Source organism: Scyliorhinus canicula, chromosome 10 (assembly GCF_902713615.1).
Source record: "Scyliorhinus canicula chromosome 10, sScyCan1.1, whole genome shotgun sequence".
Lineage (NCBI taxonomy): Eukaryota > Metazoa > Chordata > Chondrichthyes > Carcharhiniformes > Scyliorhinidae > Scyliorhinus > Scyliorhinus canicula.
The window spans coordinates 28,256,425-28,282,438 of record NC_052155.1 but is presented as its reverse complement, the minus strand read 5'-3'; positions in this window follow the sequence as shown (position 1 = coordinate 28,282,438).

Below are 26,014 nucleotides of genomic sequence, written 5' to 3'. Positions count from 1 at the left end.
GAGCTCCTCCCTGAGTCTCAGTGCGGCTTCCGCCCATCAAGAGGCTCAATGGACATGATCTTCAGAACGCGTCAAATCCAGGAAAAGTGCAGGGAGCAGCATCAACATCTGTACACGACTGTCTTCGATCTCACAAAGGCCTTCAATCGACTCAGCCAACCGTGAGGGATTGTGGAGCATCCTCCTCAAATTCGGCTGCCCGCAGAAATTTGTCACCATTCTCCGCCTGCTCCACAATGACATGCAAGCAATGATCCTCCCCATCGAAACCACCACAAACCCAATATGTCTGCAAACTGGGATCAAACAGGGCTGCATCATCGCCCCAACGCTTTTCTCCATCTTCCTCACAGCAACACTCCCCCATCACCCTGAAGCTCCCCGCTGGAGTGGAGCTAACCCACTGTTCAACCTCAACCAGACCAGAAACCAAGGCCAGCTCAACCTCTGTCATCGAGCTGCAGAGTGTAGACGATGCCTGTCTGTGTGCACATTCAGCGGCTGAGCTAAAAACCATCATCAACGCTTTCACCGAAGCATATGGCAGAACGGGCCTCAGACTAAACATCTGGAAAACCAAGGTTCTCTGCCAGCCCGCTCCTGACACACAAATCTGCCCCCCATCAAGATCCATGGTGAGCCCTTGGACAATGTGGATCATTTCCCATACCTCGAGAGTCTCCTTTCGGTGCGAGCAGACATTGACGATGAAATTCAGCATCAATTCCAATGCGCAAGTGCAGTCTTTGGATGCCTGAGGAACAGACTTTCCGAAAACCGAGACCTCATATCCAGTACCAAACTCATGATGTACAGAGCAGCCGAGGTCCCTGCACTCCAGTATGCATCAGAAACATGGAAAATGTACAGCAGACACCTCAAATCCCTGGAGAGATATCACCAATGCTGCCTCAGCAAAATCCTGCAAAGCTACTGGCAGGAAAGGTGTGCCAACGTGAGCATCTCCTCCCAAGCCAATATCTCTAGTATCGAGGCACTGGTCATCCTCAACCAGCTATGATAGGCGGACAACATTGCCCGCATGCCCGACACAAGACTCCCAAAAGAAGTGCTGTACTCCGATAACAAGCGATTACTAGGAGGACAGAGAAAACGCTACGAGGACACTCTGAAAGTCTCCTTAAATAAATGCAACATCCCCATCGACATGTGGGAATATTTGCCTTAGAACTCACCACATGAATAAAAAGCATCTGTGAATGTGCCAATCACCTTGAGCATCTCACGGTGGAGCACACAGAGGCCAGACATAAACAGCTGAAAGAGAGCGCAGAATCCAAAACGTCCTACCCATCTCAACCAACACTGCTACCTCATGGCACCAGGGACCAAGGTTTGATCCCGGCCCCGGGTCAATGTCCGCCGTGTGGAAGTTTTGCACATTCTCCCTGTGTCTGCGTGGATCTCACTCCTACAACCCAAAGATGTGGGGCGCGATTCTCCCAAAACGGGAGAAATCGTAAGGCTGGCGTCAAACCCGGGCGGGTTTGACGCCAGCGCGCCCCTTCCGGACCGGGAACCGATTCTGGTCCCCGGTCGGGGCTAGCAGCCCGACGCCGTAAGCTCCGGCATCACGGGCTTAACGAAATTCGTTAAGCCCGCTTGCCGGAGTTAGCGCCGGCTGACGCGTCATATGACGTCAGCCGCGCATGCGCGGATTGGAAGACTCCAACCCGCGCATGCGCGGATGACGTCATCGCGTACTTGCGCGAAACCCGCGCATGCGCGGGCCGGGATGCCCCTCAGCCGCCCCGCAAATGGATACTGCGGGGCGGCGGAAGGAGAAATAGTGCGCGGGCATCAGGCCCGCTGCCCGCGATCGGTGCCCACTGTGGTACTGCCGTGCCAATCGGTGCCATGGTTATAAAAAGCGAGTTGTTCCCGCCGTTTTTACGAACGGCCAGACCAGGTCTGTTTGCCGTTCGTAAAAACAGCGTAAAGGGCTGGGACTTCGGCCCATCTATCAGCTGTGAATCGCTGCCGGCCGTAAAAAAACGGCAGCAGCGATTCGTGTCGGGAGTTGGGCGGGGGAGGGGGGGGGAGAATAGCGGGAGGGCGGGAAAAATGTCGGGAAGGCCCTCCCGCTATTCTCCGACCCGTCGTGGGGGGCGGAGAATCGCGCCCGTGGAGTGTAGGTGGATTGACCACGCTAAATTGCCCGTTAGTAAAAGAAAAATCACCTCCCCGGAGTGGAAGCAAGTCATGTTCGACCTTGAGGGACTCTCAAGAGAGAGAAGAGCTCAGATATAGAAAGACCACAAAAATCTTAAGCCTTGGGCTGATGAGTTGATAGTAATATCAATGTCACACAAGTGTCTGACAAGGATATTTTTAGCAAGACAGTGTGCAACCACCTCCACCAACCACCCCCCCCTCCCCCCCCAACCATCACCACCAAGCAACTCCCCCAACCACCACCCCCCCCATCTCCCAGTCACTTTCTTTGGCTAGTATGAATCATAAACATCAATATTGACCAGAAACTCAACTGGACTAGCTGTATAAATGTTATGGCTATTGGAGCAGGTTTGATATTCTGATCAGCTTGCCGTCTGATCCATGAAAGTTTCTCGACACTTAGAGCAGGGGTGGGCAAACTTTTCCGTGCAAGGGCCACATTCAGAAATTCACAATTTTAAAGGGCCGCATAGTATATTAAGTAAAATAATTACTTCACCCGGTTATGATTCTGGGCGCCTCATATAGAACAGAGAACAGTACAGCACAGAACAGGCCCTTCGGCCCTTGATGTTGTGCCGAGCAATGATCACCCTACTCAAGTCAATGTATCCACCCTATACCAGTAAGTAACCGAACAGCCCCCCACCATTAACCTTAAAAAAAAAAATTTTTTTTTTAATTTTTTTTTTAAATAATTTTTTTTTTAATGACTTGGTGGGTTGCATAAAGACCTTTGGCAGGCCGTATGCGGCCCGCGGGTCGTAGTTTGCCCACCCCTGATTTAGAGGGTACAAGTCCCGGGTATGATGAAAATACTCTCCAGTGGGCTGGATGGGTTGGCTGGATGAGCTCAAGAAAGTTCATCATCGGTAGAAAACTAACTCAGCTGATTGGCAAACCATCCACTACTTCCAACATCCCAACCAACATAAAGCGGCTTCAAAAAAAGGTTATGATTTTTTGAAGTAGTCACCAAGATGGCAGATTTTAAAAATGTATTCATGGGATGTGGGCATCGCTGGTTAGGCCAGCATTTATTGCCCATCCCTAGTTGCCCTTCAGAAGGGGGGAGTGAGTTGCCATCTTAAACCGCTGCAGTCCTTGAGGTGTAGGTACTCCCACTGTACTGTCAGGGAGGGACTTCCAGGATGTTGCCCCAGCGACAGTGAAGGAACGGCAATATACTTCCAAGTCATAAAATCATAGAATTTACAGTGCAGAACATAAAAACATAAGAACTCGGAGCAGGTATAGGCCATCTGGCCCTTCGAACCTGCTCCGCCATTCAATGAGATCATGGCTGATCGTTTGTGGACTCAGCTCCACTTTCCTGCCCGAACACCATAACCCTTTGTTCCTTTATTCCTCAAACACAATCTATCTTCATCTTGAAAATATTTAGTGAAGGAGCTTCAACTGCTTCACTGGGCAGGGAATTCCAGACATTCAAAACCCTTTGGGTGAAGATAATCCTCCTAAGATCAGTCCTAAATCTACCTCCCCTTATTTTGAGGCTATGTCCCCTAGTTCTACTTTCACAAACCAGTGAAAACCTGCCCGCATCTATCCTATCTATTCCCTTCATAAGTTTATATGTTTCCAAAAGATCCCCCTGCATCCTTCCCTATTCCAACGAGTACAGTCCCAGTCTACTCAACCTCTCCTCGTAATCCAACCCCCTCAACTCTAGATTAACCTAGTGAATCTCCTCTGCACACTCTTCAGCCCCAGTATGTCCTTTCTCAGGTAAGGAGACCAAACCTGAACACAATACTCCAGGTATGGCCTCACTAACACCTTCTACAGTTGCAGCATAACCTCCCTAGTCTTAAATTCCATCCCTCCAGCAATGAAGGACAAAACTCCATTTGCGTTCTTAATGACCTGTTGCACCTGTAAACCAACTTTATGTGACTCATGCACTAGCACACCTAGGTCCCTCTGCACAGCAGCATGTTTTGATATTTTATCATTTAAATAATATTCCCTTTTGCTGTCATTCCTACCAAAATGGATAACCTCACATTTGTCAACATTGTATTCCATCTGCCAGATGCTAGCCCATTCACTTAACCTATCCAAATCCCTCTGCAGACTTCCAGTATCCTCTGCACGTTTTGCTTTACCACTCATCTTAGTGCCATCTGCAAACTTGGACACATTGCCCTTGGTCCCCAACTCCAAATCATCTATGTAAATTGTGAACAATTGTGGGCCCAACACTGATCCCTGAGGGACACCACTAGCTACTGATTGCCAACCAGAGAAACACCCATTAATCCCCACTCTTTGCTTTCTATTAATTAACCAATCCTCTATCCATACTACTACTTTACCCTTAACGCCACGCATCTTTATCGTATGCAGCAACCTTTTGTGTGGCACCTTGTCAAAAGCTTTCTGGAAATCCAGATATACCACATCCATTGGCTCCCTGTTGTCTACCGCACTGCTAATGTCCTCAAACAATTCCACTAAATTAGTTAGGCATGACCTGCCCTTTATGAACCCATGCTGCGTCTGTCCAATGGGACACTTTCCATCCAGATGCCTCGCTATTTGTTCCTTGATGATAGTTTCCAGCATCTTCCCTCCTACCGAAGTTGAGCTAACTGGCCTATAATTACCCGCTTTCTGCCTACCTCCTTTTTTAAACAGTGGTGTCATGTTTGCTAATTTCCGATCCTCCGGGACCACCCCAGAGTCTAGTGAATTTTGGTAAATTATCACGAGTGCATTTGCAATTTCCCTAGCCATCTGTTTTAGTACCCTGGGATGTATTCCATCAGGGCCAGGAGACTTGTCCATCTTTAGCCCTTTTAGCTTGCCCATCACTACCTCTTTAGTGAAAACAATCATCTCAAGGTTCTCACCTGTCATAGCCTCATTTCTATCAGTCACTGGTATGTTATTTGTGCCTTCCACTGTGAAGACCGACCCAAAAAGCCTGTTCAGTTCCTCAGCCATTTCTTCATCTCCCATTATTAAATCTCCCTTCTCATCCTGTAAAGGACCAATATTTACCTTTGCCACTCTTTTCTGTTTTATATATTTGCAGAAACCTTTACTTTCTGTTTTTATATTCCGAGCAAATTTACTCTCATAATCTATCTTACTCTTCTTTATAGCTTTTTTAGTAGCTTTCTGTAGCCCCCTAAAGATTTCCCAATCCTCTAGTCTCCCACTAATCTTTGCCACTTTGTATGCTTTTTCCTTCAATTTGATACTCCCCTTATTTCCTTAGATATCCACGGTCAATTTTCCCTCTTTCTACCGTCCTTTGTTTTTGTTAGTATAAACCTTTGCTGAGCATTGTGAAAAATCGCTTGGAAGGTTTTCCACTGTTCCTCAACTGTTTCACCATAAAGTCTTTGCTCCCAGTCTACCTTAGCCAGTTCTTCTCTCATCCCATTGTAATCTCCTTTGTTTAAGCACAAAACACTAGTGTTTGATTTTACCTTCTCACCCTCCATCTGTATTTTAAATTCCACCATATTGTGATCGCTCCTTCCGAGAGGATCTCTAACTATGAGATCATTAATCAATCCTGTCTCATTACACAGCACCAAATCTAGGACCGCTTCTTCACTCGTAGGTTCCATTACTTACTGTTCTAGGAAAGGGAGGTCCTTGATGAAGCAGCTGAAGATGGTGGGCCTCGGACACTATCCTGAGGAACTCTTGCAGTGATGTCCTTGAGCTGCGATGATTGACCTCCAACCACCACAAGCATCTTCCTTTGTGCCAGGTATGACTCCAACCAGCAGGGCGTTTTCCCCATGATTCCCATTGACTCCAGTTTAGCTCCTTGATGCCATACTCAGTCAAATGCTGTCTTGATGTCAAGGACAATCACTCTCACTTCACCTCTGGCATTCAGCTCTTTTGTCCATATATGAGCCAAGACTTTAATGAAGTCAATAACCCTGGCGGAATGCAAATCTAGCATCCGTGAGCAGGTTATTGCTGAGTAAGTGCCACTTGATAGCACTGTTGATGACTCCTTCCATCACTTGGATGATGGAGAGTAGACTCATAAGGCAGTAATTGGCTGGGTTGCATTTGTCCTGTTTCTTGTGTACAAGACATACCTGGGCAATTTTCCAGGTAGATGGCAATGTTGTAGCTGTACTGGAACAGCTTGCAATGGGCACAGCAAGTTCTGGAGCACAAGTCTTCTGTGCTATTGCCGGAATATTGTCAGGGCACAAAGCCTTTGCAGTATTCAGTGCTTTCAGCCATTTCTTGAATTGTATTGGCTGAAGACTGACATCTGTGATGCTGGGGACCTCCGGCGGAGACCGAGATGGATCATCCACTCGGCACTTATGGCTGAAGATTGTTGTAAAACCTTCAGACTTGTCTTTGGACATATATGCTGGGCTCCTCCATCATTGAGGATGGGGATATGTGTGAAGCCTCCTCCTCCAGTGAGTTGTTTAATTGTCCACCACCATTCACAGCTGAATGTGGCAGGAATGCAGAGCTTAGATCGTATGCGTTCATTGTGGAATCACTTAGCTCTATCTATTACTTGCTGCTTATGCTGTTTGGTACACAAGTAGTCCTGCTTCACCACATTGAAACCCGATGTTGCTTCTGACACGCTCTCCTGCACTCTTCATGAACCAGGGTTGATCCCCTGGCTTGGTGGTAATGGTAGAGTTGTGGATATGCCAGGCCATGAGTTGAAGATTGAAGTTGAATACAATTCTACTGCTGATGACGACCCACAGCGCCTCATGGATGCCAGGTGTTGAGTTGCCAGATCAGTTCGAAGTCTTTCCCATTTAGCACGGTGGTCGTGCCACACAACACAATGGAGAGTACTCAATGTGAAGACAGGACTTTGTCTCCGCGTGGACCCTGTGGTGGTCATGGACAGATGCATCTGCATCAGGTAAATTGATGAGGATGAGGTCAAGTATATTTTTCCCTCTTGTTGGTTCCCTCACCACCTGCTGCAGTCCCAGTCTAGCAATTAGGTCCTTTACGACCTGGCCAGCTCAGTCTTTGGCGATACTACCAAGCCACTCTTGGTGATGGACATTGAAGTCCCCCCACCCAGAATATATTCTGCACCCTTGCCACCCTCCGTGCTTTCTCCAAGTGATGTTCAACATGGAGGAGTACTGATTCATCAGCTGATGGTGGCCGGTACGTGGTAATCAGCAGGAGGTTTCCTTGCCCATGTTTATCCTAAAGCCATGAGACTTCATGGAGTCCAGAATCGATGTTGAGGACTCCAAGGGCAACTCTCTCCTGACTGTACACCACAGTGCTGCCATTTCCGCTGGGTCTGTCTTGTCGGTGAGACAGGACATAACCAGGAAAGGTGATAGTGGTGTCTGGGTCATTGTCTGTGAGTATGACTATGTCAGGCTGTTGCTTGACTAGTCGGGGAGACAGCTCTTCCATATTTGGCACAAGCCCTCAAATGTTATTAAGGAGGTCTTTGCAGGGTGGGAAGGGCTGGGTGTGCCATTGTCGTTTCCGGTGCCTGGTTCAATGCCAGGTGGTCCACTCAGTTTCATTCTTTTTTTGTGTTTTCGTGACAACTGAGTGGTTCGCTCGGCCATTGCAGAGGGCACTTAAGAGTCAACCACATTTCTGTGGGTCTGGAGTCACATGTAGGCCAGACCAGGTAAGGATGGCTGATTTCCTTCACTAAAGGACATTCGTGAACCAGCTGGGGTTTTACAACAATCAACAATGGTCATGGTCATCATTAGACTTTTAATTCCAGATATTTTCTTGATTTTAAACTCCACCGCCTGCCGTGGTGGGATTTGAACCCATGTCCCCAGTTCATTATCCGGTGTCTCTGGATTACTAGTCCAGTGACAATATCACAATGCTACCGCCTCCCCCTAAAGATAAGACAATCCAATAGACATTTTCTAGTTAAACTTTCAAAACATTTTTTTCTCTGGTACTGCACAAGAGGCTTTTCTACAGTATTGAAGCCTCTGATATTAGTGGTAATGTTTTGAGCGGGTTTGAGAACCAGCCGAAAGACAGTCGGCAAAAACTAGAAAGCGATTAATTTAGATCTGCTTGGAGACCGATCACCAGCACTGATGCACAGGAATCAGTTTTGGGCCCATCACTCTTCAGTGTTTTTAATAATGATCTGGATGATGGTGTTGGGAGCATATGTAGCGAATTTGTGGATGCTTGACCGCATGATAGATGAGTGTTAGAGTGGTAGATGACACTCAAGGCAGATCTTGATGTTTTGGAGAGTGGGCTTGTGACTGGCATTGATGTTTATCCTGGATGAGTGCAGTGTTTTACATGTAGGAAGGGTGAATGCTCAACGTTCATACATCATTCAAAGACAATATTACAGAGAGTGAAGAAAGAATCTGATCTCAGTGTTCCAGCGCATAAATCTCTAAATCTTCTTGAGCAATACAGAGAAGCAAAAGTTTGAAAGAATAAGATGCTGGGCTGAATTTAGAGGACAACTCACTCTAAAATAAAACACGCTGGGCGGGATTCTCTGTTTGGGAGACTATGTCTGAAGCTGAATTATACTTGATTTCACCTGATAGGGATGGCACGGTGGCACAGTGGTTAGCACTGCTGCCTCACAGCACCAGGATCCAGGTTCAGTTCAAGCCTTGGAGTCAGTATCTGTGTGGAATATGTATGTTCTCCCCGTGCCTGCGTGGGTTTCCTCAGGGTGCTCTGGTTTCCTCCCAGAGCCCAAAGATGTGATGTTAGGTGATTGGCCATGATAAATTGCCCCTTTGTGTCCAGGGTTAAGTAATGGGATTACGGGGATAGGACAGGATGGATGACGGGAGTGGACACGGGTAGAGTGCTCTTTCGAAGAGTCAGTGCCGACACGATGGACTGAATGGTCTCTTTCTGCACTGTAGGGATACTATGAGTCATGCTCCCACTGGGAGCATAATCAGGAAGCATCTCCCAATCCTTAGCCATGCAAATGTTTGGATTCCCTAGGGAATCCTGCGGATGGCCTGATAGTGAGGCCCTGCAGCTGGGCCCCCTGCAGCATAAAGCAGCCACCCCACTGGAGTATTCTGGGAGCCCCCTCACCCCTACTGTGCAGGTGACCCAACCAGAGACCCCCTAAATAAAGACACCCCTGCAGAGATCCCCAAAATTAAGAGACCTCCCAGAATTCCAGCAGAGAGACCCCTGTTTGAAAGCCCCCCCCCCCCCCCCCCCCCCCCCAGAAGAGAGACTCCTGTTAGGTAGATGCCAGAAGAGATACCCCCTGTCTGGAAGCTAGGGAGATGTCCAGACAGAGGCAGTGAAAAAAAACACTGTTTAACATTAGCCTAGGCAACGTACCTGCTGGCTCAGGCAGAGGAAGCAGCACCTGTGAATTCCTGGAAAGAGAAAGCCAGTGAGCATGGTTTAAAGCCCCTCAGATCTTTGATCTGCAAGCCATTCATTAATTTCTCTTTGATACTGATTTTACTAGGCCCTGATTGACAGCTTCCACATACACCCAGCTGTCTGCATTGTTCCATTCATCTCCCTTCAAGGTTCAGTAACTTTGAAGTAGTCAAATGTGAAACTAACTGCAATGCTTATAAACATCAAGCTTTGATTGACAGTTCCTGGACCATTACCAATAGAGCTAAGTGCTTTCCATTCATCTCCCTTCAAGGTTGAGTGGCTTTGAAATTGGCAGCTGTGAAACTAACCGAAAGCACAACTCTGTTTGAAGTGATCAAAGAGTTGTCAATCAAAGCAGCACAGTGGCACAGTGGTGAGCACTGCTGCCTCGCAGTGCCTCAGGTTCAATTCTGGTCTCGGGTATCTGTCTGTATGGCATTTGTACATTCTCCGCTTGCCTACGTAGGTTTCCTTTGGGTGCTCTGGTTTCCTTCCACAGTCCAACGATGTACACGTTATGTGGATTGGCCATGATAAAGTTGCCCCTTCATGTCCAAGGGTGTACAGGTTTTCTGGGGTTAAGGGTATAGGGCTGGGGGCTCTTTCAGAGTGTCGGTGCAGACTCGAGGGACCAAATGGCCTCTTTCTGCACTGTGGAGATTCTATAGTTGTGTATACACATTGTGGTTAGCTTCAGAGCTCGATCCTTGAAAGCCACTCAAACATGTGAAATTAATAAAACAATGGAGACAGCTGGGGCGGGGGGGGGGGGGTGGTAGCTGTCAATCACACCCCTTCTGGGGTGCTTCCAGACAGGGGTCCCTTTATTTTATAGGATCTGTGGGGGGGTCTCTATTTAGGGGTCTCTGGGGTGGGGGGGGGGGGGGCTCTCTTTAATTAGGGAGTCTCTGGTGGGGGGGAGCAGTCATGGGAGGGTTTGGAGAGGGTGGGGTTGGCAGGTATTGCCTTGTGCGGGGGGGTGGGGGGGGAGAAGGTGACCCTCCGATTGCCTTTGGGGATAACTGCCTAAAAGAGTTATTCCCTTGGTCCATCGCATCAGGTACACACTTTTCATGACCAGCACCAATTCTCACCCACATGATTCACAGCTCAGAAGACCAGAGCATCACAAGGACCCAGAGAATATGGTGCCCGGCCCATTAACAAAATGGCCCATTTGAATCATCCCACTGGCGCAGTGCACAAACCTTGATCCCGACACTAGTGGGGGACCGGAGCATTGGAAATGGCCGCCGATTCCGTTTTTTCCCTGACACTGGATTCTCCGCAGCATTGGGAACTCCACTACTTACAACATGCAGTTCAGGATCCAGTCTGCTCTTTGGTCCTTGTACAAGACCTTTCTCAGAACTGAGCAGGAATACAGCATCCAGTTTTGGTTATCTTACATGGGGGATGATTTTGAGGCATCGCAATGGCAGGTATAGGCAGGTAACGGTAAACTAGACTAATTCTCAATACAATGCATTCATTAGCAAGATAGGCTAAAAGAGCCTGGATTCTATATTGCATAGAAGTGGAGATTATCTGGTGATCTGATTGAGATTAATAATGAAGGGAATAGATTGTGTTCAAATTGAGAGCTTGTTCCAGTTAAGTAGCTTAAATAGGACTGGTGGTCACAATTTCAAGTTGTGCAAATCCAGACCCAGGTTAACTGTCAGGAGGTGGTTCTTTTCCCAAAGAATAGCAGCCTTGGGAACAGACTGCTGGCTCGTGTGTTGGACACTGGTTCAATGAGCTCCTTCATGTGAGTGCTGGGCCTGTTTCTAGCTGAGGCCCTCTTCTTCAAGGGAGGTACTGAGAGGAATATTCAGGGCCAGAGTCGACTCCTGGTGAGGAATCTCAAACATGTCATTCCCCCAAGGTGGCTTGGGCTTTAATCTGTTTGTGCTTGTTCCTTCAAAGGCATCGCATGGTTTCCAGTGAGCTGGAGAGTATATACATTGGGCTAGACAAGGTCCCACAATTGTGTCGGGCAGGCTGAATGGCCAAGGTGCTCTTTTCTATACTCGGTATATATGTGTGTTCATATGTATAATGAAGTGCAATATCTCTCCAATGCTCTTCTAGCAGGACCTATCAAATCTGCAAACTGTACCACCTATAAAAACTAGGACAATTGGTGCATGGGAACACTATGGGCTGAATTCTCCGCCATCAGGATTCTCCGTTTTGTCGGCAGCCCGTGGTTTCCTGACGGCGTGGGGCTGCCCCACAGTGGGAAATCCCATTGACCAGCCGCCGTAACGGAGCATCCTGCTGGCGTGCTGAACCAGAAACCTGGCACGGCGGGACAGAGAATCCCCCTATTACTCAATGTAACACACAGAGCCATCAAGGTCTACAGCACAGAAAAGACCCTTCAGCCCACCGTGTCTGCGCCAGTCAAAAACAACCACCTCAGTATTGTAATCCCATTTTCCAACACTTGGCCCTGAGCCTCATAACATTTTCATGTCTTGAACATACATTTCCATTTTTCATCGTCGCTGGGTCAAAATCATGGCAGCACATTTACTGCAGTGGGTCAAGAAGGCACCTTATCATCACTTTGTCTGGGCAAGCAGGAGTGGCCGGCAATGCCAGTCTCTGGTCTGCCCACAGCCCAAGAGTGAATTCATCAAAAAATTCTGGAAACAGAGGGCGGGATTCTGTGATCCTGAGGCTAAGTGTTGACGCCATCGGAAATGCCGTCGCGTTTCTTGACGGCGTCAACAAGGCATCAGGATCAGCAATTCTGTCCCCTACAGGGGCCAGCACGGCACTGGAGAAGACCACGACACCCCAGCTGCTGATCCTGGCATGAACTGAGCACCGCGTTGTCCGAGCATGCGCAGTGGCTCCCTTCTCTGCGCCGGGCCCGACGCAACATGGCGCGGGACTACAGGGGCTGCGCGGAATAAACGGTCAAAGAGGCCGACCCTCCATTCGGTGGGCCCCGATCGTGGGCCAGGCCACATTGGAGCCCCTCTCCCCCCCCCCCGGGTCAATCCCCACCTCCCCCACCCCACCCCCCACAGGCCGCTCTCGGACCCTTCCACACCGAGGTCCCGCCGGCTGAGAGCAGGTGTGAACAGGACCCAGGTGTTTTGCGACGGCCACTCGGCCCATTCTGGGGTGAGAAGCGGTGGGGGGTGCATGTAGCAGCCCCCGACCAGCGCCATGCCGACACGTCGGTGCCAATGGCGCCGATTCTCCGCTCTGCGGAGAATCGCGTTCCGGGGTGGGGCGGCCTGCCACGATTCGTACCAGTCGCGGGGATTCTCCAGCCCGGGTTCAGGCTGAGAGAATCCCGCCCAGAAATTCGGGAAACGTGCAGCAGATGAATCGGCATCTGAATAAAAAAACATTTTTCCGACACTAACTGACCTGCTGTAAAATGTGTTAGGTTTGTTCTTGCGGTCGGGGCAAGTTAACATTTCACCTCCGGATTTCAGAGAAACAATTTGTGTGCACGAATTGGAAAGTCGAATCAGGTATCAATACAGGTAGGAATTATATTGTGATCCTTCCTGCCTAACAAAGTGAATTCCTTGCACAAGTCTGTGAAATGTTCCGTGTGATCACATGTGGATCGAGAAACTAAATAAATAAAACAAGGGCTTTTATTTGATTGGGAAGGCCTCAAGCACAGTAATTACCCTGAACAAAGGGAATTATGTTCAAGGCACATCCGCAATCTGTTGTGGGAGGCTTTTCTATTTTGTCAAACTCACTACAAATTGGGACCAAATTGTGAAAACCTTGCTAATGACACGGGCTGTATTAGGGCTATGAATTTCACCAGCTTTCTTGTTTCGCGAGCGTTGCATCGACCCTCAGCCAGGTAAACCCCAGGGGATTCCTATTGATTCCGCAAGTTGGTTCTTTCTTCGAGAAGGATGCTGGGGCCATTAATCACGCATGAATAATTGGCTCCCAGTCGAGTTTGTACACGGTGACCTTACTTTGTAATGAAGTGTCCATGACAAAACAGGAACCGCTTGGTCCTCAGGTGGCAGCCTTCTGTGTGAGGAAGTGACTGAACACATGACTGAAAAGTGGGTGAGATCTTGATGATCAGAGTTAAAAAAAACCTGACTTTTTTGTTGGCTGTATTATAAATGAGGATTTAAATCAGTCCAAAGATATCCCCCTGCACTGCCCCTACTCTGCATTTGGTGGCTTGATCATGCTACCAATAATATATTCATGCAAACTTGAGTAGCCTTTCAACAATTAAAAGACACACATGTAAGCAAAGTTCCTCGCACAAATCTCCCTTGAAACACTGATGTAATACACTATACCACAAATAGTTTTGTGGTAGATATTGGACCCAGCAGTGCTGTTAGAAAAATGAATCATTGGGGTTGTTTTATGATATATTGAAACCATCAATAAAGTTTAAACACTTAATTTGAGATTCTATATTCTCCACTGTGTCAGTGGTTAAGAATAATTAATTTGAAAATTATTTTCTATACTGACGATAATCATTTATATTGTGCTAATCCTATGTCTGGTGAGGAATAAGACACCAAGCTCCAAAGAATACACTCATAGAATCCCAACAGTGCAGAAGGAGGCCATACGGCCTATCGTGCCTGTACCGACCCTCCAAAAGAGCATCCTACTGAGGCCCACCTCCCGCCTTATCCTTAAAACCTCTTCATCTAACCTACATATTTTTGGCCCTAAGGGGCAATTTAGCATGGCCAATTCATCTTTAGGCTGAGGGAGGAAACCGGAGCACCCGGAGGAAAGCCACGCAGACATGGGGAGAACGTGCGAACTCTACTCAGTCACCCGAGGCCGGAATTGAACCCGGATCTTTGGCGCTGTGAGACAGCAGTGCTAACCACTGTTAAACCATTGTTAAAATGTTTCCTGTAAAATGACCAACAATCCAACATCACTTTACCTTAAAACATTCCTTGTGGAATCTTGGAATTGTACAGCACAGAAGAAGGCAATTCGGCCTATCGTTTCTGTGCAGTGCAATCCAATTAGTCCCATGGCCCAACTTTCTCCATACTGCCATAGGTTTTTCCACTTTATGAAATATATTTGTGTGGCATTCCACCTATACTAGGCAGATTTATGTAGGTTCCCTGATTGATTATTGAAGACCACCAAGCGGATTGTATGTGTAAAGGCCTATGTCACTCTGCATCTGGGAACTGACATAAGTCTGTCCGATGCTACTTCTGAACGAATGTCTCCCCGTCAGTATTTATCAATTATCTTTGATTGTTACTATATTGAATCTGCTTCCACCTCCCTTTCAGGCAGTGCATTCTAGATTAGAACACACGTTGTATAAATAGATGTTCCTCCTGCCATTTCAGTCTAGTTTTGTCGTTTACCTCTGTTTACCGACTCTTTAGCCACCAGAAACTTTCTCCTTATTAACTCGAACAAAGCTGTTCAATTGGAGCTATCAAATAAGAAGAAAACTGAAAGCCACCATTTGCGAAATACGAAAGCGAGAAGATTGGAAAGGCCTAGGTATTATAATGTGTCCAATACTTTGAGTGTTATGAAGTGCAAGGGTTCTGTAGTAGATGATAGGGATAAGCAAACTGTTGGAGTTAATCTGTTTCAGTCTTACAAATGCCTGGAATTCCAACCAGGATTCTCCTGATCTCCCAGCAGAACAGACTGACAAAAACCCCGGAGATGAAACAGCCTTTTCTCTGGGGCTCCCTCTGGTACTGCAGTATGAGCTCCAGGAATTCCCACAGAAACTCCATGCCAGTTACAAGAATAACTTATGCTTGTGCAGTGCCTTTAACATAACAAAAAGTCTCAAGGTGCTTCACACCGAACCATGTAAGGGGATATTAGGACTGGCGACCAAAGATGTGGTCAAGGACATAGATGCAAACGTGTGTCTGAAAAGTGGAATACGGGTCCGAGAGTGGAGGGGTATGCGGAGGGAAATCCAAACGGCCAAGAAAACTGGAGGTACAGCCGCTAATGTTTAATATTGGAGATGCTCTAACGGGACTGCCGTTTAAACAAGCCCGACACAAATTCCGCTACTTGGGGATCCAAATAGCCCATGACTGGAAAGAGATCCACAAATGGAACCAAAAGGTGGGGACAGGACAGAGGGACACTGACAGTCAGGGACCTATACACGGACGGCAGGGTCGCAACATTGGGCGAACTGACAGAGAAATTCCAGCTAGCCAGGGGGAACGAGCTAAGGTACCTGCAATTAAAAAACTTCCTACGAAAGGAGACAAGGACGTACCCACAACTGCCACGACAGACACTACTGGAAGACCTACTGGACGCAAGTATCTTAGATAAAGGGAACTGTAGCGACATGTATGACCGACTGGTAGAAAGGGCCGACACCATACTGGACGCAACAAGAAAGAAATGGGAGGACGACCTGGGGATTGAGATAGGGTGGGGACTATGGAGTGAAGCCACTGCATAGGGTCAACTCCACCTCCACGTGCGCAAGGCTCAGCCTGACGCAACTAAAAGTGGTACATAGGGCCCACTTAACAAGAAACCGTATGAGTAGGTTCTCCCCGGAGGTGGAGGACAGATGTGAACGGTGCCAAAGAGGCCCGGCCAACCACGCCCACATTTTCTGCTCTTGCCCCAGACTTGTGGAGTACTGGACAGCCTTCTTCGAGGCTATGTCCAAAGTGGTGGGGGTGAGGGTGGAGCCATACCTGAAAGTGGCGGTCTTCGGGGAGGAGGGCGGATGCCCTTGCCTTTGCCTCCCTGATTGCCCGCCGTAGAATCCTGTTCGGCTGGCGGTCAGCAGCACCACCCAAAGCTGCAGACTGGCTGTCCAACCTCTCAGAATCTCTCCAAATGGAGAAAATCAAATTCACCATCCGAGGGTCAGACGACGGCTTCCACAGAATGTGGGAGCCATTCGCCCAATTGTTCCGGGACCTGTTTGTGGCCAAAAAACAAGCAGAAGAGCAGCCAGGTAGCCAAGAAACGGGAAAGTAGCCAAAGCATGAGAGGGAGAGATAGACCGGGGGGGGAGGGGGGACAGCTAAATCGAAGAGGAAGGAAAGGCGAACCACAGGGCTGGGGGTGGGGGGGGGGCAGAAGCGGGGAGAGGGGGGAGGGGAGAGACAGGGAACAATAGAGGAAAGCCAGGGAAGGGGAGGGGGAGGCAGGGAAACGTTAACAAACTTGGCATCCACAGGAACAGAGAAAATGGGGAAGACGGGAGTGCCGCGATGGGAGGGGGTGGGAGGATTGAGGCGCGTGGGGTAATGTCTAGTGGATTGCTGATGTATATTCTCTTTATGCACTAGATTAATGTTCACTAAGTTGCTGCGTTAAGATTATTACTATTTAATATGGAAAATTTTGCAAAACCTTAATTTAAAAAAAAACAGCAGCAGCAACCCGGGGTGGGGGGGGGCGACTTATTTTCCTTTTTGTAAGGGGCGCATGCTCTATCCTGTTTTGAATTTAGTGTTAATTTGCTAAACTGTTTATCGTTTAGAGGGTTAAGCTGTTCTGTCCTGTTGGCATGTTGCCCTTCTTTCTTTCTTTGTATTATTTTCCTTTTTGGAGGGTTTTGTAAACTCATTGAAAACTCTGAATAAATACATTTTTTTAAAAAAAATATTGGAGATGCTTAGAATTAGAGGAGCGCAGATGTCTCACAAGAACAATGAGCAGGAGAAGGCGTTTTGGACCCTCAAGCCTGCTCCGCCATTTGATAACATCATGGCTGATTTTGATTGTGGCGTCTACTCCACGTTCCTGTCTGCTAACTCTTCACTCGCCTGTCAATCAAAAATCCATCCAACTTAGTCCTGAATATATTCAATAGCCCAGCCTCCACTGGTTTCTGAGGTAGAGAATTCCACAGACTAGCAACCCTCTGAGAGGAGAAATTTGCCTCGTCTCCGTCTTAAATTGGAGACCCTTAATTTTTAAACTGTGCTTCCGAGTTCTAGACTGGCCCCATAGGGGGGAACAGCCTCTCAGCATCCATTCTGTCAAATCCCCTCGCGATTGTCTTTGTTTCAATATGATCATCTCTCATTCTTCTAAACTCCAATGTGTACAGGTATCTCAGAGGGTTGTGGGCCCGAGGAGATTACAAATAGGCAGGAACAATGCTACGGAAGGATTTGAAAGCAAATGGATAAGGATTTCAAAATCAAGATGTTGCTTGGCAATGAGACAATGTTGGTCAGCGAGTTCAGGTGGTAAGTTAACAGAACCTGGTGTGAGTTCAGCCGTAGGGAACAGAAGTTTGGATCACCTCAAAGTTTTTCAGAGGCAGAATGTGATACACCAACCAGGTGTGCACTGGAATAGTCAAGTATGGAGACAAAAAATACATTAATGAGGGAATCAACAGCAGATAAACCAAGACAATGGTACAATCGGGCAACATTATAGACACCGCACACAGCCATGGTCCAAACATGGACAAAAGAGTTGAACTCAAGAGGTGAAGTAAGAATGACTGTCCTTGACATCAAGGCATCATTTGACTGAGTGTAGCATCAAGGAGCCTGAGGACAACACTAGTCAATGGGAATCAGGGGAAAGCGCTTCACTGGTTGGAGGCGTACTTAGCACAGAGAAATATAGTTGTGGTTGTTGGAGGTCAATTATCTCAGTTTCAGGACCACCATTGCAAGAACTCCTCAGGGTAATGTCCAAGGACCAACCATTTTCAGATACTTCATCAATGGCCTTCCCTCCATCGTAAGGTCAGAAGTGGGGATGTTTACTGATAATTGCACAATGTTCTGCACCATTTGTGACTCCTCAGATCCTGCAGCAGTCCAGTGTCCAAATGCAGCAAGGCCTGGACAACATTCAAGTTTGGGCACGGAACGTTCAATGACCATCTCCCACAGGGGTAAATCTAACCATCTCTCCTTGACATCCAACGGCATTACCAGTGATGAATCCGCCACGATCACTGTCCTGCCAGTCACCATTGTCCAGACCCTGAACTGGATGAGCGATATAGATACTTTTGCTACAACAGGAGGCCAAAGGTTTGGAATTCTGCAGCAGGCAAGGCGCCGTTTCACTCCCAAAGCCTGTCCACACTTAAGAGTGTGATGGAATACTCTCCATTTGCCTGAATGAATGCAGTTCCAGCAGCGCTCAAGAAGCTGAACACCATCCTGGGCAAAACAGCTGGTTTGATTGGTATCCCTTCCACCACCGTAAACATTCACTTTCGCTTCCATTCTGCATGGTGGCAGAGTGTTCTTCACTTACAAGACGCACCGCCGCAACTCACCAAGTTCAGCAGAACCTTCCAAACCATGACCTCTACCATCTAGAAGGACAAGGATAATAATAATAATAACAATTGGGCAGCACGGTAGCACAGTGGTTAGCACTGTGGCTTCACAGCGTCAGGGTCCCAGGTTCGATTCCCCGCTGGGTCACTGTCTGTGCGGAGTCTGCACGTTCTCCCCGTGTCTGCATGGGTTTCCTCCGGGTGCTCCGGTTTCCTCCCACAGTCCAAAGACGTGCAGGTTAGGTGGTTTGGCTATGCTAAATTGCCCTTAGTGTCCAAAAAGGTTAGGAGGGGTTATTGGGTTACGGGGATAGGGTGGAAGTGAGGGCTTAAGTGGGTCGGTGCAGACTTGATGGGCCGAATGGCCTTCTGCACTGTATGTTCTATGTTCTATGTAATAATAATCTTTATTGTCACAAGTAGGCTTACATTAACACTGCAATGAAGTTACTGTGAAAAGCCCCTAGTCGCCAGATTCCGCCACCTGTTCAGGTACGCAGAGGGAGAATTCAGAATGACCAACTTACCTAACAGCACATCTTTCGGGACTTGTGGGAGGAAACCGGAGCACCCGGAGGAAACCCATGCAGACACGGGGCGAATGTGCAGACTCCACGCAGACAGTGACCTAAGCCGGGAATCGAACCTTGGACCCTGGAGCTGTGATGCAACAGAGCTAACCACTGTGCTAATCTGCCGCCAAATATAATAGAGAAAGAAGGCTAAAGGGAACTGTGGCCATATTAGAGTCAACTGTTGACAAAGCTAAAATGGATAAGAAGGAAAGCAAATGCATGGGAACATGATCACTTGAACGTTCCCCATCCAAATCACACACCATCCTGACTTGGAGCTATATTGCCGTTCCTTCCCTGTTCCAGGGTCAGAATCCGGGAATTCCCTTTCTGTGGGTGTTCCTACAACAGATGGGCTTCATCAACTCAAAAAGGCAGCTTGCCAGCATTTTCTCGAGGGAAGTTAGTGAAATTTTGGCCTAGCCAGCCATGCCCACATCTCATGAAGTAATTAAAAAATGGAAATACGCAGTATTAATGACATCAGAAATGTGAGGTCAGCAGCTCATCTATGGGTCAAATGTCACCTCAAATTTGCAAAGAGATTTATTTAATCTCAAACTGTTGCCAAGGACAAGTATGAATCATAGAATCACAGAAAAGTTACAGCACACAAGGAGTCCATTCAGCCCATGTTGTCCATGCCAGCCCGAGGACACCCAGATGCCCTCTCTAATGCCACCTTCCTACACTTGGTCCACAGCCCTGTAGCTTAGGGCACTTAAGGTGCAGGTCCAGGTACGTTTTAAAAGTTTAGGGTTTCTGCCTCCACCACCAACTCGGGCAGTGAATTCCAGACTCTCACTACCCTCTGCATAAAAGAATTCCTCCTCAGTGTCGCCATCTGGGATGGCCACTTTCAGCATATAAAATGGACAATCGCAGAGCATACTGGGAAAAATGGACAATGCAAAGTAACAAGCAGACACAGAGCCTGAATGTGTATTTAGAAGACAGACTGCAGACAGAACCGAAACTCTTGGCCGATTTGCACATTGATGGCCCATCTCCGATGAACAAAAGACTATTGTTCAGGTAGCCGATACAATCCCAGACATTCCGGCGCCACTACCCCAGCAAGAAGATACAAACAAAGCAAGGCCAACGGCTACTTAGGACACGCCCAGCCATCTAGGCACCAGCCCCTTTATTGGCTCAGATCGATGGCAGTGATCGAGAAGCTGCCCAATTAATTGGGGCCAACGTTAAGGCCCGCCTAAAAGCGCGGGAAGCCCCCCCCCCCTCTCCCCGAGTATAAGAAGGAACCCCCGCCATATGTTCAGCCTCTTGGAATCGGCTCTCAACTGGAGAGACCCCTCCACCAGCATCACCAGAAGCAAGTAAGTTCAAGTTCAACACTCTCTACCAGACGGATGACCACAGCTGTACTCCTGCTACTTCTTCGAACCCAATAGCCTCAGATCCGAACTACGGCCATTGTTCCTCAGACCTAAGTGGGCACCCAAAGTTAAGTATAGGTGTTAGTGATCGATGTAGTTTAGCCTGTAGTGTTATTGTGCATGAGTAAATCATACTGTGTGTAAATAAAGTACCATTGACTTTGAGCTAACTAACTGGTGTATTGGCTCTTTGATCGATATTCGGTTGAATCTTGTGGCGGTATCAAGAGATACTTGGCAACTCTGAAAGCATATTCATAATTAAGATTAAGAAAGGCAACCTTATTAACCGCTATATTTATAGCCACAAAAGAGAGCAACATCATATTCCTCCTAAACTTTCTGACTCTTGTCTTGAATCTATGTCCCCTGGTTCTAGAATTCTCCACCAAGGGTCTGATTTCATTCCATCCACTCTATCTCTTCCCCTCTTAATTTTGTACACCTCAATTAAGTCTACCCTCCGCCTTCTTTGGTCCAAGGAAAATAACCCCAACCTATCTAATCACTCCTCATAGCTACACTTTTCTAGCCCGGGCAACATTCTTGTAAATCTCCTCTGCACTCTCTCCAGAGCAATAATGACCTTCCTGTAATGTGGTGACCAGAACTGCACACAATACTCCAGTTGTGGCCTCACCAGTGTTTTGTACAATTCCAACATTGTGGCCGGGATTCTCCCGGAATTGGCGGGGCGGCCCGTACTGGCGCCAAGAGCGGCGTGACCCACTCCGGCATCGGGCTGCCCGGAAGGCTAGGCCGTGGGCTTGGCCGGCGCTGGAGGGGTTGGCACCGCGCCAACCGGCGGCGAAGGGCCTCCGCCGGACAGCGCAAGTTGGCGCATGCGTAGAACCGCCGGCCTGTTTCCTGCGCATGCGCAGGGGGTTTCTTCTCCGCACCGGCCGTGGCAGAGCCTTACAGAGGCCAGCACGGAGGGAAAGAGTGCCCCCATGGCACAGGCCCGCCACAGTTCGGTGGGCCCCGATCGGGGGCCAGACCACCGTGGGGGGACCCCTGGGGGCTGGATCACCCGAGGACCCCGCTAGACGACCGACAAGCCAGGTCCCACCGGGATGGACCATGTCCAATCCACGCCGGCGGGACTGGCCGAAAATGGATCAGTTAGGGCCCGGAGAATTGCCGGGGGGGGGGGGTGGGCGCTGCCAATGGACACCAACCGGCGCGATCCCCGCCCCCGACCGAAAACCGGCGTCGGAGAATTCGTCAGCCGGCGTCGGAGCAGCGGGGTGGGATTCACGCCTCCCCCCCCGGCGATTCTCTGACCCAACAGGGAGTCGGAGAATCCCACCAATATCCTTACTTTTATATTCTATTCCTCTGCCAATGAAGGAGAGCATTCCATATGCTTTCTTATTAACCTTGACTACTTGAACTGACTGCTGTCTTTATGGATCTGTAACAAATGGACTCATCAGCAATAGACAGCATGGTTTTGTGAAGGGGAGGTTGTGCCTCACCAACTTGATCGAGTCTTTTCAGGGGATGACAAAGATGATTGATTAGGGGAGGGCGGTGGATGTTGTTTCCATGGACTTCAGTAACGCCTTTGACAAGGTGCCCCATGGCAGACTGGTACAAAAGGTGAAGTCACACGGGATCAGAGGTGAGGTGGTAAGATTGATAACAGAACTGGCTCAGTCACAGAAGGCAAAGGGAAGAAGTAGAAGGGTGTTTTTCTGAATGGAAGGCTGTGACTAGTGGTGTTCCATAGGGATCCACATTGGGGCCTCTGTTGTTTGTAGTGTACCCGAAACGATTTGGAGGTAAATGTTGCCGGTCTGATTAGTAAGTTTGCAGATGAGCACCCGGAGGAAACCCACGCAGACACAGGGAGAACGTGCAGACTCCACACAGTCAGTGACCCAAGTCGGGAATTGAACCTGGTACCCTGGCGCTGTGAAGCAACAGTGCTAACCACTGTGGTGCCATGCCGCCCATATTATTAATTAAATAATACTCTGTTTTTTTGTTATCCCTTCCAAAATGAGGAACTTCACAATTTCCCACATTATACTCTGTTTCTCCAATTGCTGAATAATAAATTTCCAGTCAAACAAGAGTCACTCCCACAGGTGCTAACTTACAAAAACACACAATTTTGTTTTTAAATATTGATTGCGCCGCAGAGCAGATCCACTGGCAGAGTCCACAGGGTTAATAGTGGGAATGTGGAGTTGGGCAGAAAGAGGCTTCACAAGATTAGCCGCCAGCAATCGCACTGGCCAGGATGTTTGCTGAGAACAGGAAGAAGCGATTGGGATCACTGCTCATAATTAACCACCACCCAAGAGCCGCAATGAAGGCAACAGGGGATGCCTGCAGAGACTTAGGGGAAAGCCACAGGCTTATCTAAGAGGCAGCGTGGCCTGCGACAGCAGCAAGAGGGCAAAAAGGTTGAGGAGCGCCGAGGTGCTGGAGTAGAAAATTGAGAAGGCAGTGTAGCTGAGAGTGGCAAAGTGAAATGAGGCACGACAGTCAAACAAAGGGCCCCAGGAGGGGTAAAGAGAAAAGAAGATTAAAAGAGCAAAAGTGGAAATGGATTGATGGGCTCAGGTGTGGAGCTGCAGCCAAAATGTGCCTATGACTTGACGCAGGAAGATTCAAGCTACTTGGTCTAGTAAAAAATCAATAAAAACCTGAAAGTAGAATTCCTCTTCCCTCGATAGCAAGGAAGGTGTTAATGCATCAATTCTAAAGGACTTCAAACTTACAAAGATGGTAGACAAGTGCTCATGCTTTAATATTCCCATTGTACAATTTCAAGGTCCATGTTTTCACATTGATGCATTTTACAATTGACTACACTTAAGACCGCCACAGATGGCTTATGTCAAAGGATCTGTGACTAATATGAAGTAAAAAAGCAATAGGTCACTTTTAACTCCACCTTACCATGTGCAGAATAATTTATTGGTGAAGTTATTATTAGTATTCACTGAAATCATTTTTGTGCATACGGTGCAGCGATTTAACAGACATCCTTTCCTTCACCAAAATTTTGTCGGTGCAAAATTAACAGAATGTCTCATCCCAGAAAATACACACATTTTTCAATATTGGCAGAGGGATCATCCAATTCCTGCTACAAAGCAATGTGGAATTTTGCTTTTAGTTCGAATTCAATCTTGAGTGAAATTGCTTCAACATTTTAGGGCCGTGTTTACTGTTTGGCGGAGTTTGTCTGATTGACCGGCTTTGATATCTCCACCTCGTCTCGTGTCCTTTATGTTTTTTTTTTGATTTTCGGGACAAGAAACTTTTTATTTTCTCAAAATGCTTCTTTACTCCACCAGTGACAGAAGCAGACTTGGCAAAACGCCAAAACCACCACCTGCAATAAATAGGACAAAGCTTCCTTGAGGAATATCACTCAACGACTACCTTATCCTGCCATATTTCCATTCTTTTAATTTCTGTGAGTCAAAATCCTGGAACCCCAGGACTAAGTGCATTGTAAGTGGACTGGGTGGTCCAAGAAGGCGACTCACCACCACATTGTAGGGGCATTTAGCAATGGGCAATATGCATTGGCCCAGCCAGTGACGTCCACATCTCAAAAAGCAAAAAGCTAATGAGGAAGGCCATAGTCTTGACTATCCGAACACACTCCTAGTGGCCTCCCATTTTCCACCTGCTAAAACATTTCCTTTCTGTTCATTTCCTTTCACGCAACAAATCAACCTTACCCCCAGATAAATGTAGATCCCAATTCACAACAATATTTAACAACCGTTACAAATAAGGCACCAGTCAGATATAAAACTTCCATTGGCATCATGCCCACACCTACATTATTCCAATGTGTCATGGATCAAATTCTCAGTGGAATAGTAGGAGTCCAGCGCTATTTAGACAATACCTTAGTTATAGGAATGAATGAAGATCATCTTCAAATTTTAGATTCTACTCTCCAGCGACTAGAAAATTACAGACTATGAATATAAAAGGTTAAATGTGAAATCTTCAAATATTCTATTGAATACCTGGGGCAAGTCATAGATGCAAAGGGACTACACAAAGCACAAATCGTCATCAAAAGTAAAAGACATAACGAAGACACCTGCACCTCAAAACTAAACTCACCTTTGATTGTGTCTGGTCAGATCAAACTATTATATAAGGGCTAATCTAGAAACTATTCTCAAGTCTTTACACAACTTGTATCAAAACAGGAAATGGAAATGGGTGGATCATTGTGAGAAAGCCTTCGTACAAGCTAAGGAGGCGTTGCCAAAGTCAGAAGTCGGAACATACCTTGATCCAAAGTTACCATTGCACCTTATTGGGTAGGAGCAGTGGTTTCTCACGTAATGCCTAATGGGGCAGCAGAGTAGCACAGTTGCTTCACAGTGCCAGGGTTCCAGGTTCGATTCCCGGCTTGGGTCACTGTGCGGAGTCTGCATGTTCTCCCTGGACCTGCGTGGGTTTCCTCCAGGTGCTCCGGTTTCCTCCCACAAGTCCCGAAAGACGTGCTGTTCGGTAATTTGGACATTCTGAATTCTCCCTCTGTGTACCTAAACAGGCGCCGCAATGTGGTGACTCGGGGCTTTTCACAGTAACTTCATTGCAGTGTTATTGTACGTGACACTAATAAAGATTATTATTATTATTATGTAAAGAACATAGAAGCTACTCTTGCAAGGCTGCAACCACAGAATCTCAGAGTCACGAAAGAGAAATGAGAATCTTTCAAATCTCCATTTACTATCGTGGACACATTCGACCAAGACGGTCTTCACAAAGAACCTAAAAAGATGTCACAGATCCTGGATGCTCCACGACAGCAGAATGTGACTTAGTTAAGGTTGCTTCTAGGATTATTAAATTATTATGGGAAGAGCGTACTACACTTAGAAGCTGAAACCTTTACTTACATTGCTTTGTAACAAACAAGCTTGGCTCTGGACAAAAGATTGTGAGGATGCTCACCAAAATGTCAAAAGAGTATTACAGCATGTTTCTTATGACACATCACCATGTGGGGTTGGAGCAGTTGTCTCGCATATAATGCCTTCAGGTGAAAAGCAAACAATAGCATTTGCTTCCAGGATGTTGACTAGCACTGAGTCCAACTGTGCTCAACTTGAGAAAGAAGCTCTTGGCATTATTTGGTCGTCAAATTACTCTATTGATCGACGATCGTCCATAAACAACAATTTTTGGCC